We start from the raw sequence: 18,958 nt of genomic DNA on the forward strand, positions 1-18,958 counted from the left end.
AGCAACTCTGGGCACTGGTCCCTTCATTCTGAGGCTTGTTATTGGCTTGCTTATTTGTTTAGTGATTGGCTGGATCATTTTAGTGACGTCATCCTTCCCCCACCCTCCACCCGCAGTATTAAGCCTCTGATGCTGCTAGGCACAGCTTTAGGTTTGCCCACAGTCACTTTGGGACGACTGCAGCACTCGTAGGGGTCTTTTCCCCTCTGTCCCTGACCACACTCAGCTGTTAAAACTCTACTAAGTGTTGGCTGGTTGCTCTACTTTTTACAAAACTGCCCTGGAGCATAAATTGCTCTACAAATGAATCCAATCAAATTATGGCTTTTTGGACAGAAAAGTTTCTGAGATCAGTGTTTGATATTTGTCTGACCCCAGAAAGACTCCTCCTAGCTGTCTTATTGCCCAGTTCTCTCCTGCAAATTAGCCAGCCTACTCTACGCTTTTTCTTTATTACACACAGAAATCTCCTCCCAGGTGCCTTTCATCACAGCCTCCACTGTTCTTGAGAGTGCTCTTAGGTTAATTTCTCCAAGCTCTGTTGCAAATGAAGTCAGTTTCTATGGGAAGAGATCAGGAGCTATCTGTTGATGACTGCTTCTCCCCCAGGTAAAATCTCTGAGCCAGGGCCCTGGAGCTGAGTGGGGAGGGACAATGGCAAGCTTCTCTCTGTGTGATAGCCCCACTGCCTCAGTTCCATAAGTGGGAGTGGGGTGAAAGTAGGGAGACCCCACCTCTTGACTGCGCTTGCCTGAGACTTATCCCCAGCAACAGGCAGCTGGGTGCAAGATGAGGAACACTGAAGTCTTGCTAACTCTCAGGAAGAAAGCGCTAAGAGGGAGCCCTGTGTTTCTGGCTGCAGGAGTCTTGAGTGGAGTGTCTGCTTCATTGTGCCGGTGTGGAGTGGGGAGAGTGGTCTTGATTCAAATACCACAGATTCTCACCTTTCTTCTAGAAACTTTCTTAGGTTTTCTTGAATAGATGTTTCTTCATTTGCTGTTTACACTTAGGACCACTTCCAGAGGCTTTAATTGCTTGCTTTTTAATAATTCTCACAGTTTCACTAGGGAGTGATTCGGTGGAGCTCTTCATGCCGACATGCCACTATTCCCAGCAGTGTGTTGTTCTTGACAACTGTCCACTAGCCTGACATTATGAAGATTCATAAAACTCAAGACAATAAGACAGTTCCTTGATCCATTGTGGGAATTCAGGGCCCTTCAGGCACCCATTTAAACATAACTCTTCTTCATAATGGAGCTGCTCAGATAACTTGAATCTAGGATGCTCTAGGAGACCCAGCTCCCACTTCAGTTCTTTCTGTCTTTCTAAACACTTTTCTATGATACAATGGTAACATTTTTTGTCTTTCACAAGTAACAGCTGTATTTAGACAGTGTCCTTTTGAAGTCAGTCAGTCTTGATGACATAATTTCTTGGGGTTGAGATTAGAGTAGTTCAACAGTTAGCATTTTAAGTTGTCGCTCAGCCTCTTGTTTATATTATCAGCAGTAGCCAAGCCAGCAGGCTTGGGCCGTGCAGTTAGAGTAATAGCAGAGCACTGCATGTGTGGCCTTACCCTACTGGCACTTCACATGGAGCTGCCTGGCTAGTCAAGAGGCAAATCCCTGATGTTCTGGCCTGTGTTACTTGTGATGGTTAGGGATGAATTGTGTAGAGGTCTGTCTAGCAGTTTGTGACAGGCAGAGATCTCTGAGTTTCCACTGCTAAATAGTGATGTGTAAACAAAAAGGGCAGAAGCCCTTTTTGACTGTATTGTATAGGGAAACATAAAATTTCTATTTCCGTCACGGAATATACTCAAATATCTTAAATCATATGTATCATTCTCTCTATAAAGGAAAAGATACTTTGCCTACCTAGAAAGCAAAACTGAGTCAGTTAAGGACTTATATAACAAGGAAAAATTTAAAATAGTTAGAGATAATTTTAACAAATTTGGCAATATTGGTAAGAGACAGAATTCTTAGGTTTATGCTAATCACTCAGGTCTGATTTTTCTACATCTTTCACTGGGATTTGAAAATCAAACGTCAAGAAAATTTCCCACGCTTGGTTATAATATGCAAATGCCTGCTTTCATTAAATACTTCATCCCCTCCCTTTTCATGATTAGTACATTTGGGCTATATAGGGACTTCCAAAAGTCTTTAGAATTAAAAGTCTTTCCAATTTTCAGTTGAAATGGGTTTGTTGTTCTGCCAGAATTGTCTTGCCAACTGTTTTCTTTCTGGTAATGAAGAATATAAGCTTTTATCAGGGAATTTTTCATCCAGCTCAGGTCCATGCAATGATACAGCTGAATGTGTATTGGCCCAGGTACACTAAGCGTTGTTAACAGGACTCACTTCTTCAGGAAATAACAGCTATTTTAAAAGGGGAGTGGAGGACAAGGAAGGGAAGGAAAAAAAGCAAAAGGAATCACTTTTCTAAGGACATAGTTCAGTCATGGGATATATGCAGATGAGATTTTTTTCCCTTTTTATTGTGAGGAATGTTTGAAAATCATCTGTCTGACAGATCGTACATCATTCTTAACCTTGTCCTTTTAATCCAACAGTAAATAGAAAACAAATGTTTTTTTTCCCCTGGAAGGTATGATCATGACATCTTGCAACTTACATTTTTAGTAAGTTAAATTAAAGATAATAAGCTATTTTTCCTTCTGTCATTGTGTAGGAGCGGGACAGCATTCCAAGGAGTTGTTTTAATTACCCTATTGGTATGTACTGTGACATCTGGTGGCATTGGTGAGCTTACCTGATGGACCACAAAGAACCCTGATTTATGAACCCATAATTGGGTTTCCAATAAACATTTGTCAAAATAATGTATTAGTTCAAACCAAAGCCTTCTCTATTTATTCATATAAAAGAGCACTTAACTTTCAACAAAGAATTGCCTATCATCAAAAACACTCTATAAAGGAATCAGATTTAGGAAGACACGATTCTAGAGGGTGACTGCTCAGAGAACACAGCTTATTTTAACTCCTTAGAGGACTCAGTGTTCTAACTTGCTTGTTTTCACCATATTCCTTCATGTTTTTAAGTTCAAATAAAGATTTTAGTATTCACTTGTTAAGGTACTTGTTACAAAATGAATCTAGTGACTTAAAAATACTTATTCAGTTATGAATCTTTAGCAGGTATCATAGCTATTTCAAATTCTGTGATGACAACATATATCCATTCTTATTCAATTTATTTCTAAGTAAGAGCAAAACATACACTGCCCACATACTAGTTTGTAAATTGCTAAGGCTTCTGATAAGGGAATCGTCATTGATCTTTATTTTAAATTTTACTTGTTTACTCTTTAACAGATTAGTCTTTGTTCCTGTTGGAGTTTCACATCAATAAGTAAGATATGTTATTTACACAGCATGTGTACCTTGGAGCCTTCACTCTGTACATTATTTTTTATTTTTTGTGGCATGCGGGCCTCTCACCGTTGCGGCCTCTCCTGCTGTGGAGCACGGGCCCCGGACACGCAGGCCCAGCGGCCATGGCCCACGGGCCCAGCCACTCCGCGGCATGCGGGACCCTCCCAGACCGGGGCACGAACCCGCGTCCCCTGCACTGGAAGGCGGACTCTCAACCACTGCGCCACCAGGGAAGCCCGCTTTGTACATTATTATAAAGCACCTTATGAAGCATTATTCTAGTATTTAAAAGTTGTTATCCTCTTTTTTGTTATGGTATACATAACATAAAATTTACCATTGTAACTAGTTTTGAGTATCCAATTCAGTGGCATTAAATACTTCACAATGTTGTGCAACCATCATCACTATCTACTTCCAGAACTTTCTCATCATCTCTAACAGAAACTCTGTACCCATTAAACAGTAATTCTTCATTCCTCCCTCACCCTGCCCTGGTGACCTCTATTCTATTTTCTTTATGAATTTGACCATTCTAGGTATCCCATGTAGTTGAATCATACAATATTTGTTCTCTTGTATCTGGCTTCACTTGTAATGTTTTCAGGGTTCATTCATATTGTAGCATACATCAGAATTTTATTTCTTTTCATGGCTGAATAATATCCCATCATATGTATAGACCACATTTTGTTTATCCATTCATCTGTCAATGGACACTTGGGTTGTTTCCACCTTTTGACTATTGTGAATAATGCTACTATGAACATTCATGTACAAATATCTGTTCGAGTCCCTGCCTTCACCTTTTTTGGAGTGGAATTCCTGCATCATATGATAATTCTGTGTTTAAGTTTTTGAGGAACCTCACTATCCCCTTTAAAAATTTATTAAAAGTGTCATTCCTTATGCTAAGTATTGGAGTCATCCTAAGTCATGATATTATTTGAAAAAGTTAATTTATAAACAGGTTGAGTTCAGCTGTTCACATCAATAAGTATTTAAAGAACATTGATCATGTTCCAAGTAGAGTTCTAGCCATTGAGGTCACAAAAATAAATAAGATAAGGTCCCTGATCTTAAGGGGTCTTTGTAGTCCCCGAGTCTTAGGAAATTCAGTCACTAGTAATATTCTCAAGTCTGCTGTACTTTATTTATTTGAGTTATGAACCAGAAATAAATCTTTCATACTCTTGTTATCCTTTTAAGAAAAAATATAGAGGCACTACTGAAATTATGCACCATATGTGGTAGATTTTGGGTAAAGAAAGGTTGATCCTGAATAACCTTGTGATCAGATCCGGAATAATTTTGTGATTGGAGGATGTAAAAAGGGATTTACATGAAGGAATCTCAGCTTGGGGTCTGTGAGAAAAAGATTAGAGAGGGAAAACTGTGGGATGTAAGGTAAATTAAGGGGTTCCCACTGGTATATTCTCTACCTATAATTTTGGGGAAAGCTTAAGACATGTAGGGGTAGAACATGGTTCACCACTGCTTCAGAAGAATGGTGATTAATTTTGAAAAATGTCCTGAGGCAGTGGTCTTGCTTACTTATACTTGGTCATGGGACCTTCTGGGCCTTTGTAGGATAGAGCAGGGATCATTCAGCTGAAGTTCTTTAAGAACCTATGGGTATCCTGTCAGTTTGTGCTCTGCTACTTTTCAGCATTTCTAGAGATTTGGGTTTGAGGTCAGAATCCCCCTGTAGGCTTCACCTGAAATAGAATTTATGATTGGCTGCTCTGGCCCTTGGGAGGTCCCAGTAATGTTTTCCTTCTATTTATAATAAATAATTTTCATAAACAGTGCATGCATTCAATTTATAGGTGTTTGAACTTTTTAGCCTACATGGAAATTTCAGATTAGAAATTAGGAAAAAGCAGATCTAGAACTTACTGAAAAAAAATAAAAAGAAATTCTTTTTCTCCTGCCATCTTATAGTATCAGTAAGTATAAGGCCAGTGAGCTGTCTCCGTCTCCTATTTGAAGTACAAATGCAAACAGTGGTGTTGCTGCCGTTCAAATTAGTCTTCAAGTGTGTTGGGGGAGGGGAACTTATGCCCTAGTCTTGTGTTGATCTTGAGTATACACTGGCTGATAACTGGCGAGCTGGATTTAGTGGACTCCATTTCTGGGTAGTATATTGGCATTTGCTTCCGAAGTCTGCAGTGGATACAACTCCTGTAAATTTAGACTCAGCTTTGTCAGGACCTGTTGGTTCATCGTATGGGTCGTGGCTTTACCTCAGCTCTCACTGATGCTGCCTTTGTCTCAAGTCTCTTGCCATGAACTGCAGAGAACACTGACTGCCTCCTTGAGCTGCTTCTGTGGGTCTCTTGGCTCCACAGCATAGAAAGCCCTGTCATAACTGCTATCCTGTTAACTTCTCCTTCTTTCCTCAGGCGCATGTGGAAATCTTTGAGTTTACTCTGCTAAATGAGAGATTAGGAATGATAATTAGGCTTCTTTCTGCCTGACTATCCTTTTCTGCCTTCTTTACTCTGCTGGGGCTGTGCCGTGTTAGCATAGTGTTGCGTTTTGCGCAGTGGTTTTGTTCCTGAGACCCAAAGGGCAAAGAACCCCTTTGCCTTCAACTTTCCCTTTATCTCACCTAAAGGTTCTTTTCCCCCCTCTGAGACTTCAGCTTGGAGAGGGTGGGTCAGGAGATACTTTTCTTTTGCTGCTTCCCTTCCCTCTGTCTTCCTTCCTCTTCCCAAAAGCCACTTGCAAAAGAAGGAATAGGCTTTCACACTTCTTGCTGTCTTATCTGGACTTCTGTTATGTAAAAATCTCTGATCAAGTCAGCCAGATCTGCCTCTTCACCCATAAAAGAACCTTAAAAATCCTTTTCTCTCATACAAAGCCTAATTTGCCAGATTATTTCCTATCTTTGTTGACTTGAAAATTCTATTCGGTGGCCCAAGTGATTACAAACTTTTATTTCTCTTTATATTAATGCTGCAATAATTCTGATCTCCTCACCTCATTTCTCAAGGAAGATGAATACTTTAGGATGTCTAAATGGTATGTAAAAGAAGAAAGCCTGGTAATATATTTCAAAAAATATTATGTGTGCTATCTATGGATCAAGTGACTGTTTTAGTTCATCTGCCTTGCATGTGACATTAGCCTGTAAGTAAAGATAGGGTTAGACTAGCTCAGAAGAAAATGTGGCCTGTACTGATTGATTCGTAGGCTGGTAGTACCTATAATGTCCCTCGACTGTATCCACTAATGACAGCTTATACATTGACCTTCAGATGTTCCATTCTCACTTGTCAAGCCCCATTTCCTAAGATTTGGGTAAAGCAAATGGCCCAATCCTGCTGTAGAATGAATCTTTTAGGACCTGGCAAAAAGAGAATTTTGAATATTGACAAATCTTTGCAAGATAACTTTTTTAAAATAAATATAAATTGGCTTATGAAAAAAAAACCTAAGAAAATACTCTAAATAGGTTTTAAATAAACAAAATAAAATATACAAAATAAAAATGTTTTGTTTCCCATGTGTAATGTTGAACACTTTTTTTTGAAGGAATTTTAATTTTATTTTTTAGAAGTTATTAGGATATTGTGTAAGAGGTGAGAATGACATTTTAAAAGTCTTTATTCTTGATGGGATTGAACTTCCATTATTTTCGGCCTTATGACTTCTCAAAATTTGAACAGTTTGCCTATAGCAGGTATTTCTTTTGTAAATCTCTTGGATAATAAGGTTCTTCCTACAGGAGAATAAAGAAATTCCAAGTTCTCCAAATATGTATATGTATATGAGAATATGGAAATTGTATAAGATAATGATAATTTTGTCAGAACTACCTTCAGTATGCATCCAATTATGTTTTTTTAAATTTAATTTTATTTATATTTTTACACAATAGGTTGTTATTAGTTATCCATTTTATACATATTAGTGTATACATGTCAATCCCAATCTCCCAGTTCATCCCACCACCACCCCCTCCCCCGCCACTTTCCCCCCTTGGATCTAGAGACTGTCATACAGAATGAAGTAAGTCAGAAAGAGAAAAACAAATATTGTATATTAACGCATATATGTGGAACCTAGAAAAATGGTACAGATGAACCGCTTTGCAGGGCAGAAATAGAGACACAGATGTAGAGAACAAACGTACGGACACCAGTGTTGAACACTTTTATAGTTAGACTTTATTTAAGATGGTCCAGCCAAGCACCAAACTTATATTATACATGGCAAGTTAATGCCATAATACCAAGAGAATACCTCTTTCTTTGCATCATTACAGTATGTTTTCTCTACCAGACTATAAGCAACTTGAGACCAAGACTGTGTCTTATTCACTTTTGTAATCCCAGACTCTAAGGTGATAACTGGAACAATGTAAATATTAGCACGTATTTGCTGTCTGTTTAGATCTTTGCTGATCTCTGAACAAAAGGCATGTGAAAGAGAACCGAAAGGAAATGATGTATATCTCTTTTTAATGTTGTATGCTTGGGACAATACTCCATGACAAAGGAACCTAATAATTTGAGTTTTAACTTGTGTTGACCCCAAAATGAATTTGAATGGCCCAACTTAATAACAGGCAGGGCTTTGGGTGAAAAACAGATTTCTTGGCAATCTAATCTAGTTTATAACAGCATGAAATGCCTTGGTTAGCACAGTCTTCACAAGCTAACAAAGCCAGGAGTTCTATAACATTTATGATACTGATAGGAGCGTAAAAATGTATACGGTTTCATTTGATGTACTACAAGTACTCTGGATTGTGATATCTCCTGGTCATAACATCATACTGAAATACCATGGCAACTTAAAAAAAATATTTATACAAATGTTAAAAAAATAAAATTAAAAAAACCTTGTGAGATGAACAGCAAAATCAGTCCTTTGATTTTTAATTTATGAGTTGCAAGTCTTTGCTTTTTAGGACTTGAAAATGTTTCAAATTTCCCCATTTCTAAGGGGAATATTTTGGTATTGAAAGTTTAAAGAATTTTAATGGCAAGAATAAAGCATTGTTAGTTCCAATTGAATAAGTGTTTTGAGAATTGTTATTATTATTGTTTTATATAAAAAGGTTATTTGTGCATGTAAGGGGAACATATTTTTGTGATAAACCTGTCACATAGTCATTGTGCTATAACAGAAGTCTTGTTACTTTGTAAAAAGCCCGAATATTATGATTACTGAGTGCTCAGAAATGTTCCTTGAGTGGTTATAAACAGATCTGACCAATAGATATGGTGAGGTAAGCAGTTCATAACTGTCTTTGAGGGATTCTTAGTTTGGGTTGCCCAACTGAAAAAGGAGTATTATTTGACATGTCTATGGATATAATGGTATGCTGGGCAGCAGGTCTGTGGCCTAATTCAGCCAGAGAACGTGCATTAACAAATTGGCTCTGTCAATGATGGATTATGCCTGAAAGAAGCTAACTGAATACAGTCTACTGGTGTAGTCATAGAGCAACTCAGCTTTTTTTCTTCTTCCCATCAGGCTGACTTTTGGCTCAGCACTTAACAAGCTCCACATGCAAAACTGGATGATCCTGGTTGCCGTAAAGCGCCCTCAACGTGTGCGTTTGGGGAAAGTGAAGAAATACTTGGATTAAATTTTGTGTGTTAATCTTTTGGAATGCGTGTGGATCAGACTCTGGGAAGGAAATTGCTAGCTTCATGGTGAAATGTTGGTATACAATTTCTAACTTCCATTTGTCAGCTAAAACGGGAAGTGTTCAGGGTCAAAAACATTTATTTGCTACGTACAAAGATAATGAATGGACAAAAATGAGTGTGTTACTGTAATATTTGGAATTAAAGCCCAGCATAAAGTCAAGCCATTTAGTTAGTCCTTAAGCCAGTTGGTTGCAATGGACTCTTCATTTCTTTGTAATTTTTGTTAGATTTAGTAAGAAGGCAGAGCATGGCTGTTTGTGTGGGGTTGCCTTTATGCAGAATAAAAACATGGAGCTTTAAAATTTAGAGCAGTGCTTCATTAGAAATAACTCCATGCCATTCTTTTGGACTCTTTAATAGCACTTTTCAGTTTTTCTTTGCACTGCCCAGGAGATGAACACATGTCACCTTTAATAGCACATTTCTTCATTGAGGTTATACTTCTAATTTCATGCTTGATGGAAGTTCTCAACTGATGATATGCCAGCTTTCTGTATGAGAAGTGTCAGTAAGTCTTTACATTTCTAAGAAAAATAGCACTTGAATTGTGTAACCAATCCATTTATTACTGATCAGGCTAGAATATGCTTTAGTAACAAAGAATGCTTAAATCTCAGTGGCTTAACAAAACAAAGGTTTAACCCTCAGTCATGCTACATGTCCACAATTGATTGGCAGGATCTCTGACAGAGGTTCCATTTGGACAGACGCTTTCATGATTACATGGCAAAGGGAGCATGTTAAATCATATCCTGGCTCTTAAAGCTTCCTCCTCATATCCATTCACATTTTATTGGCCAAAGCAAATCAGTATTTGCCTACCCCAAAGTCTCAAAGATTTTTCTCCTATGTTTTCTTCTAGAAGCTCTGTAATTTTTACATTTAGTTTAGTGAGCCATTTTGGGTTATTTTTGTGTGTGATATGAGGTAAGGATTGAATTTCATTTCTTCCCATATGGATTTCCAGTTGTTCCAGAATAATTTGTTGAAAAGATTGTCCTTTCCCCATATAATTATCTTAGCACATTTGTAAATAGCAAATTAACTATCTATCTATCTGTGTGCCTATCTATCATCTATCTATCATCCATCTGTCTACCTATCTACCTATCTATCTATCTATCTATCTATCTATCTATCTATCTATCTATCTATCATCTTTATATATCCATTACTGGGCTGTCTGTCCTGGTCCATTGCTATATATGTTTATCCTTAGGCCAGTGCATACTGTTCTGATTACTGTAGCTCTAAGTTTGAAATAAGTAGTGTAATTCCTATAACTTTGTTCTTTTTCAAAATTGTTTTCACTGTTCTAGGTCTTTTACAGTTCCATGTAAATATTGTAATTAACTTGTCAGCCTTTGCAAAGAAGCCTCCTGAGCTTTTGATTAGGATTGCTTTGAATCTTTGGGCCAATTTAGGGAGGGAGAATTTATATCTTAACCCAGTTGAGTTTTCCAATATGTCCTTATCTATCTAGGTCTTTAATTTTTTCTCAACAATATTTTATAATTTTCAGTGTATACTATTAAATTTATCCCTAAGTATTTCATTTTTCAAACTAATGCAAATGGAATTATTTTCTAAATTTCATCTTCTAATTTTCATGCTAGGATATATAAATACAACTGATTTGTGTATATTGGCCTTGCATCCCATAAACTTGCTAAATTCACTTATTAAATTTTAGTAGCTTTTGGGGGCAGATTTCTCAGTATCTTCTATGTATATAATAATTTCTTTTGCATGGTAAGATAATTTACCTCTTCGTTTTCAAATAGTATGCCTTTTATTTCTTTTCTTGCATTATTTCACTAGTAGGACCTCAAGCACAATGTTGAACAGAAGTTGTTAGAGCAGATATCTTTGCCTTGTTTCTGATCTTTGGGGGAAAGATACTGTCTTCACTATTAAGCGTGATGTTAGCTGTAGGTTTTTAGTAGCTGTAGGTTTTTAGTAGATGCTTTTTATCAAGTTGAGGAAGTTTTCTTCTAGTCCCAGGTTTCTGAGATTTAAAAGTTAAGGATGGGTATTGAAGTTTGTCAAATGTTTTTATGCATTTATTGAGGTGCTCAGATGTCTTTTCTCCTTCATTCTGCTAATATGGTGAATTACATTGATTTATTTTCAAATGTTATACCAATCTTGTATTCTTGGGAAAAACCCACTTGGTCATAATGTATTAGACTTTTTATGTATTACTGGATTTAATTTGTTTATATTTTGTTAAGATTTTTGCTTCTGTGTATATGAGACATATTAGTCTTAAATTTTCTTTTCTTGTAATGTTTTTGCCTCTTATTGTTTTTTTTCCTTTTACAATAGACATTCGAAAAACTTTACTTGTATGAAATAGACATTTCAATAGACATTGTGTAGTGTTCAAAGTATATACAATGACTCAGACTTACCACTCAAATAGGATTTGATCAGCCTGCTCTATGGACTATGTAAGGTATACTCAAGTTTAGTACAATTGTTGAAGTCCTCAGTATTTTCCTTTTTTTTCTTTAATATTTTCTTTTTTTTTAATTAAAAAGAAAAAATTTTTTTGGCTGCTTTGGGTCTTCGTTGCTGCATGCGGGCTTTCGCTAGTTGAGGCGAGCAGGGGCTACTCTTCATAACGGTGCACGGGCTTCTTATTGTGGTGGCATCTCTTATTGTGCAGTATGGGCTCTAGGCACGTGGGCTTCAGTATTTCTGGCACGTGGACTCAGTAGTTGTGGCTCCTGGGCTCTAGAGTGCAGGCTCAGTAGTTGTGGCGCACAGGCTTAGTTGCTCCACAGCATGTGGGGTCTTCCTGGACCGGGGCTTGAACCCGTGTCCCCGGCATTGGCAGGCGGATTCCCAACCGCTGTGCAACCAGGGAAGTCCCAGCCCTCAGTATTTTCTTCCAGTTTAAAGATTTTTTTTTTTTAAGATCTTTATTGGAGTATAATTTCTTTACAATGGTGTGTTAGTTTCTGCTGTATAACAAAGTGAATCAGCTATACATATACATACAACCCCATATCCCCTCCCTCTTGCATCTCCCTCCTACCAAATACGACCCCCTAGGTGGTCACAAAGCACCGAGCTGATCTCCCTGTGCTATGCGGCTGCTTCCCACTAGCTATCTATTTTACGTTTGGTAGTGTATATATGTCCATGCCTCTCTCTCATTTTGTCCCAGCTTACCCTTCCCCCTCCCTGTATCCTCAAGTCCATACTCTAGTAGGTCTGCATCTTTATTCCCATCTTGCCCCTAGGTTCTTCTGACCATTTTCTTTTTCTTTTTCTTTTTTTTTTAGATTCCATATATATGTGTTAGCATACGGTATTTATTTTTCTCTTTCTGACTTACTTCACTCTGTATGACAGTCTCTAGGTCCATCCACCTCACTACAAATAACTCAATTTCGTTTCTTTTTATGGCTGAGTAATATTTCATTGTATATATGTGCCACATCTTCTTTATCCATTCATCTGTCGATGTACACTTAGGTTGCTTCCATGTTCTGGCTATTGTAAATAGTGCTGCAATGAATATTGTGGTACATGACTCTTACTGAATTACAGTTTTCTGAGGGTTTATTCCCATTAGTGGGATTGCTGGGTCATATGGTTGTTCTATTTTTAGTTTTTTGAGGAACCTCCATACTATTCTCCATAGTGGCTGTATCAATTTACATTTCCCACCAACAGTGCAAGAGGCTTCCCTTTTCTCCACACCCTCTCCAGCGTTATATTGTTTATTTTTTGATGATGGCCATTCTGACCGGTGTGAGGTGATACCTCATAGTAGTTTTGATTTGCATTTCTCTAATGATTAGTGACGTTGAGCATCCTTTCATGTGTTTGTTGGCAATCTGTATATCTTCTTTGGAAAAATGTCTGTTTAGCTCTTCTGCCCATTTTTGGATTGGGTTTTTTTTTTGATATTGAGCTGCATGAGCTGCTTGTATGTTTTCGAGGTTAATCCTTTGTCAGTTGCTTCGTTTGCAAATATTTTCTCCCATTCTGAGGGTTGTCTTTTCATCTTGTTTATGGTTTCCTTTGCTGTGCAAAAGCTTTTAAGTTTCATTAGGTCCCATTTGTTTATTTTTGTTTTTATTTCCATTTCTCTAGGAAGTGGGTCAAAAAGGATCTTGCTGTGATTTATGTCATGGAGTGTTCTGCCTATGTTTTCTTCCAAGAATTTTATAGTGTCTGGCCTTACATTTAGGTTTTTAATCCATTTTGAGTTTGTTTTTGTGTATGATGTTAGGGAGTGTTCTAAGTTCATTCTTTTACGTGTAGCTTTTATGTGTCTAGTGTTCCCAGCACCACTTGTTGAAGAGGCTGTCTTTTCTCCATTGTATATTCTTGCCTCCTTTATCAAAGATAAGGTGACCATATGTGTGTGGGTTTATCTCTGGGCTTTCTATCCTATTCCATTGATCTATATTTCTGTTTTTGTGCCAGTACCATACTGTCTTGATTACTGTAGCTTTGTAGTATAGTCTGAAGTCAGGGAGCCTGATTCCCCAGCTCTGTTTTTCTTTCTCAAGATTGCTTTGGCTATTCGGGGTCTTTTGTGTTTCCATAGAAATTGTGAAATTTTCCGTTCTAGTTCTGTGAAAAATGACATTGGTAGTTTGATAGGGATTGCACTGAATCTGTAGATTGCTTTGGGTAGAATAGTCATTTTCACAATGTTGATTCTTCCAATCCAAGAACATGGTATATCTCTCCATCTGTTTGTATCATCTTTAATTTCTTTCATCAGTGTCTTATAGTTTTCTGCATACAGGTCTTTTGTCTCCTTAGGTAGGTTTATTCCTAGGTATTTTATTCTTTTTGTTGCAATGGTGAGTGGGAGTGTTTCCTTAATTTCTCTTTCAGATTTTTCATCATTAGTGTATAGGAATGAAAGAGATTTCTGTGCATTAATTTTGTATCCTGCTACTTTGTCAAATTCATTGATTAGCTCTAGTAGTTTTCTGGTAGCATCTTTAGGATTCTCTATGTATAGTATCATGTCATCTGCAGTGACAGTTTTACTTCTTATTTTCCAATTTGGATTCCTTTTATTTCTTTTTCTTCTCTGATTGCTGTGGCTAAAACTTCCAAAACTATGTTGAATAATAGTGGTGAGATTGGGCAACCTTGTCTTGTTCCTGATCTTCGAGGAAATGGTTTCAGTTTTTCACCATTGAGACTGGTGTTTATGCCTCTTACTGTTATTGGGGAAAGACTTGTGTCATAAAATCAGCTGATAAAATGTCCTTCCTCTTCTATTTTCTAAGAATTCTTTTTAAAGAACTAATATTTCTTTCTCTAGTATTTAAAATATTTCACCAGTGAAGTCATCTGGGCCTGGAATTTTATTTATGAGAAGAGTTTATTCTAATTCAGTTTCTGTAATTGATATGAGGGCTATTCAGATTATCTGTTTATTCTAGAATCAGTTTTTGTAATTTGTGTCTTTAAGGAATTTGTCTATTTCATCTAATTGATCAAAAATATTTTGCTAAAATTATTTTACAATAGTCTCTTCTTTTAAGTATCTGTAGGATCTTAGTGATTTTCCTTTTTTAATCCTAGCATTAGTAACTGAGTTTTCTTTTTTTTTTAAACTAGAGATTCTTTTCAATTTTATCAGACTTTTCAAATAACTGGCTTATATTTCATTGATTTTTCTCTTTTGTTTGTCTTCTGTTTTATTGTGTTTCACTCTTACCTTTATTATGTTATATCTTTTTACATGTTTTAAATTTGAATCTATCAGTGTTTTTAATTTTATGTGAATTTATTGTAGATAGCATATAGTTGGGTCTTGGTATTTATTCAGTCTGACAATCCCTGCCTTTTAATTGGAGTGCTTAGACCATTTACATTTAATGTATTTATCAATATATTTGTGCTTAATTCTAACAATATAGTTTGTTTTCTATTTGTTCTATCTGTTCTTTGTTTCTTTATTGTTTATTTATTCATAAATAATTAATAAACTTTATTGTTTTTGTACAGTTTTAAATTTACAGAATAATTGAACTCATACATAGAGTTCTATATACTCACTACCTCTGTCCCCACAGTTTCCCTTATTATTAACATCTTACATTAGTGTGGAACATTTGTTACAATTAATGAGCCAATATTATTATGAACAATAGTTTATAGTTTACATTAAGGTTTATTTTTTGCATTGTATGGTTCTGTGGGTTTTAACAAATGCATAATGAAATGTATTATTATTACAGTTTCATGTATAATAGTTTTGTTATCCTAAAGGTACCCTGCATTTCACCCATTCATCCCTTTCTTCGTTCCTCCAGAACCCTTGGCAACTATTGATATTTTTCTGTTCCTTTTAAAAAATGTCATGTAAGTGATGCAGGATCCAATCAAGGTATATGCATTACATTTTTTTATTATGTCTCTCTAGCCTATTTAAATCAGAAGAGAACTTCTGCTTTCCCCCACCCCTGCCCCACCATGACATTGACATTTCAAAAGAGTTTGAGCCACAGATATAGAAAACAAACCAGTGGGGAGGGGGAAGGGGTAACATAGGGGTTGGGGAGTGGGAGATACAAACTATTGGGTGTAAGATAGGCTACAGGGATGTATTGTACAACATGGGGATATAGCCAATATTTTGTAATAATTGTAAATGGAGTGTAACCTTTAAAAATTGTATAAAATATTAAAACTTGTATAAAATATTAAAACAATTAATAAAAGGGAATCTCAAAAAGAAAAACGTCCTAGAAGAAAACATAGGTAGTATGGTCTTTGACATTGTTCTTAGCAATGTTTTTTTGGATCTGTATTCTCAGGCAAGGCAACAAAATTGAAAATAAGCAAATTGGACCTATTCAAACTAAAAAGTTTTTGCACAGTGAAGGAAACTATCAACAAAAGGAATCTACTGAATGGGAGAAACTATTTGCAAATGATATGACTGAGAAGGGTTTAATTCCAAAATGTATGAAGAACTCATACAACTCAAAATCAAAAAATAAACAACCCAATTAAAAAATGAGCATAGGACGTGGATAAGCATTTTCCCAAAGAAGACATACAGATGGCCAACAGGCATATGTAAAGATACTCAACATCACTAATCATCAGGCAAATGCAAATCAAAACCACAATGAGATATCACCTCACACCTTTCAGAATGGCTATTGTCAAGACAACAAATAAAAACTGTTGGCGAGGATGTGGAGAAAAGGGAACCTTAGTACACCATTGGTAAGAATGTAAATTGGTGCAGCCACTATGGAAAACAGTGTAGAGGTTCCTCAAAAAATTAAAAATAGAACTACCATTCAGTCCAGCAATCCCACTCCTGGGTTTTCATCTGAAGAAAATGAAGACAGTAATTTGAAATGATATATGCACCCCAATGTTCATAGCAGCATTATTTACAATAGCCAAGATATGAAAGCAACGTAAGTGCCTATTGACGAATGGATAAAGAAGATGTAGTATACATATGTACAATGGAATATTACTTAAAAGATTGTATCATAATATTATAATATATACTTTAAAAGACATTATAATATAATACTATATAATATTATATATAATATTCTAAAAAAGAATGAAATCTTGGCCATTTGTGACAACATGGATGGACCTGGAGGGTATTAAGCTTAGTGAAATATGTCAGACAGAGAAAGACAAATACAGTATGTTTTCACTTATATGTGGAATCTAAAAATAAAAGAAATGAATAAATATAACAAATCAGAAACAGATTCATATATAAAGAACAAACTAATGGTTACCACATAGGGAGGAGTAAGGGGAGGGGGAAATGGAAAGGGATTAAGAGGTACAAACTACCAGTTATAAAATAAATAAGTCACAGGAAATGTAATGTACAGCACAAGAAATACAGTCAACATTTTATAATGACTGTATGGTGTGTAATCTGTAAGCATATTGAATCACTATGTTGTAAACCTGAAACTAATATAGTGTAGCAAGTCAACTATATTTCAAAAAACTGTCTTCTTTCACTCATAATCATTTGAGTCTTGTTCATGTATCAGTAATTTATTATTTTTAATGCAGAGTAGTATTTTATTGCATAGATATACCACACTATGCTTATCCATTTGTGCACTGATGGACATTTGAGTTGTGTCCAGTTTTTGGCTTTTCAAATAAAGCTGTTTTGAACATTTGTGTACAAGTCTTTGTATAAACATATATTTCGTTTCTCTTCAGTAAATACCTATGGGTGAAATGGCTGGTTATATGTTTAAAATTTTAAGAAACTGACAAACTGTTTTCCAAAATGATTGTATCATTTTATATTTCTAACAGCAGTGCATAAGATTTTCAGTTGTTCCATATCTTTACGAACACTTAGTATGTTCATTTTGTTAATATTAGACATTCTAATTGATGTACAGTGATCTCTCAGTGTGATTTAGATTTGGGTTTTACTAGTGATGAATGATGATAAGCCACTTTTTTTTTTTTTTTTTTTTTTTTTTTGCGCTATGCGGGCCTCTCAGTGTTGTGGCCTCTCCCGTTGCAGAGCCCAGGCTCCGGATGCGCAGGCTCAGCGGCCATGGCTCACAGGCCTAACCACTCTGCAGCATGTGGGATCTTCCTGGACTGGGGCACGAACCCATGTACCCTGCATCGGCAGGCAGACTCTCAACCACCGCACCACCAGGGAAGCCCTAAGCCACTTTTTATATGCTTATTTGCCATCTATATATCTTCTTTGTTGATGTGTTTGTTCAAATCTTCTGTCCATTTAAAATATAGATCTTTTTCTTTAAATTTATTTTTATTTTTACTTTTTTTGCAGTATGCGGGCCTCTCACTGTTGTGGCCTCTCCCGTTGTGGAGCACAGGCTCCGGACGCGCAGGCTCAGTGGCCATGGCTCACGGGCCCAGCCGCTCCGCGGCATGTGGGATCTTCCTGGACCCAGGCAAAAACCCATGTCCCCTGCATTGGCAGGCGGACTCTCAACCACTGCGCCACCAGGGAAGCCCTAGATATTTTTTTTTTTATGTTGAATTTTGAGAGCCCTTTATGTCTTCTGGATACGAGTCCCTTATCAGATATGTGCTTTGTAAAGATTTTTTTTCCCAGTCTATGTCTTGTTTTGTTATTCTCTTAACAGGGTCATTTGAAGAGTAGAAGTTTTTAATTTTGTTGAAGTCCAATTAATCAATTTATTCTTTTATGGATTATTCTTTTTGTTTCATATCTGAGAAATCTTAGCCTAATCCAGAGGTCAGCAAACTATGACCTGTAGTCCAAATCTGCCCTGCTGATTGTTTTACATGATCTGTGGGCTAAGAATTTTTTTTTTAAAGTTGTTTATTTTGTTTATTTGTTTTTGGCTGCATGGGGCCTTCGTTGCTGCATGCGGGCTTTCTCTGGTTGCGGCGAGCAGGGGCAACTCTTTGCTTCGGTGCGTGGGCTTCTCATTGCAGTGGCCTCTCCTGTTGTGGAGCACAGGCTCTAGGCATGCAGGCTTCAGTAGTTGTGGCTCGCAGGCTCTAGAGCACAAGATTCGCAGTTGTGGTGCACAGGCTTAGCTGCTCCGCGGCATGTGGGATCTTCCCGGATCAGGGCTCAAACCCGTGTCCCCTGCATTGGCAGGCAGATACTCAACTGCTGCGCCACCAAGGAAACCCCTAAGAATTTTTTAATGGAAATTTTTATTGAGATAACTATAGGTTCATGTGAAGTTATAACAAACAATAGGAAGGCATCGATGTAAACTTTCTCTAGTTTCTCCCAATGGTAGAAGTTTGCAAAACTGTATAGTTCAATATCATAACCAAGCTATCAATACAATCCACAAACCTTATTCAGATTTCCACAGTCTTACTTTTACTCGTTTGCGGGGGTAAATATGTTTTTTACACTTGT

General features: G+C 36.8%; 1 protein-coding gene across 3 annotated transcripts in view; it reads left to right on the forward strand.

Moving 5' to 3' along the window:
- The window catches only part of XKR9 (XK related 9), a 54,586-nt gene extending 37,896 nt beyond the window's left edge, over window positions 1-16,690 (forward strand). The window contains exons 5-6 of one of the 3 annotated variants that reach the window (XR_009516588.1): window positions 15,378-15,451; window positions 15,882-16,690. The gene's annotated coding sequence lies outside the window, so the exon portion shown is untranslated. Of the gene's footprint in view, window positions 1-8,896; window positions 10,045-15,377; window positions 15,517-15,881 lie in introns of those variants that run through there. The other 2 variants (XM_059994753.1, XM_059994750.1) reach the window with 2 other exon arrangements.
- The last annotated feature ends 2,268 nt before the right edge of the window (window positions 16,691-18,958 follow it).

Source organism: Delphinus delphis, chromosome 17 (genome assembly GCF_949987515.2).
Source record: "Delphinus delphis chromosome 17, mDelDel1.2, whole genome shotgun sequence".
NCBI classification, from domain to species: Eukaryota; Metazoa; Chordata; class Mammalia; order Artiodactyla; family Delphinidae; genus Delphinus; species Delphinus delphis.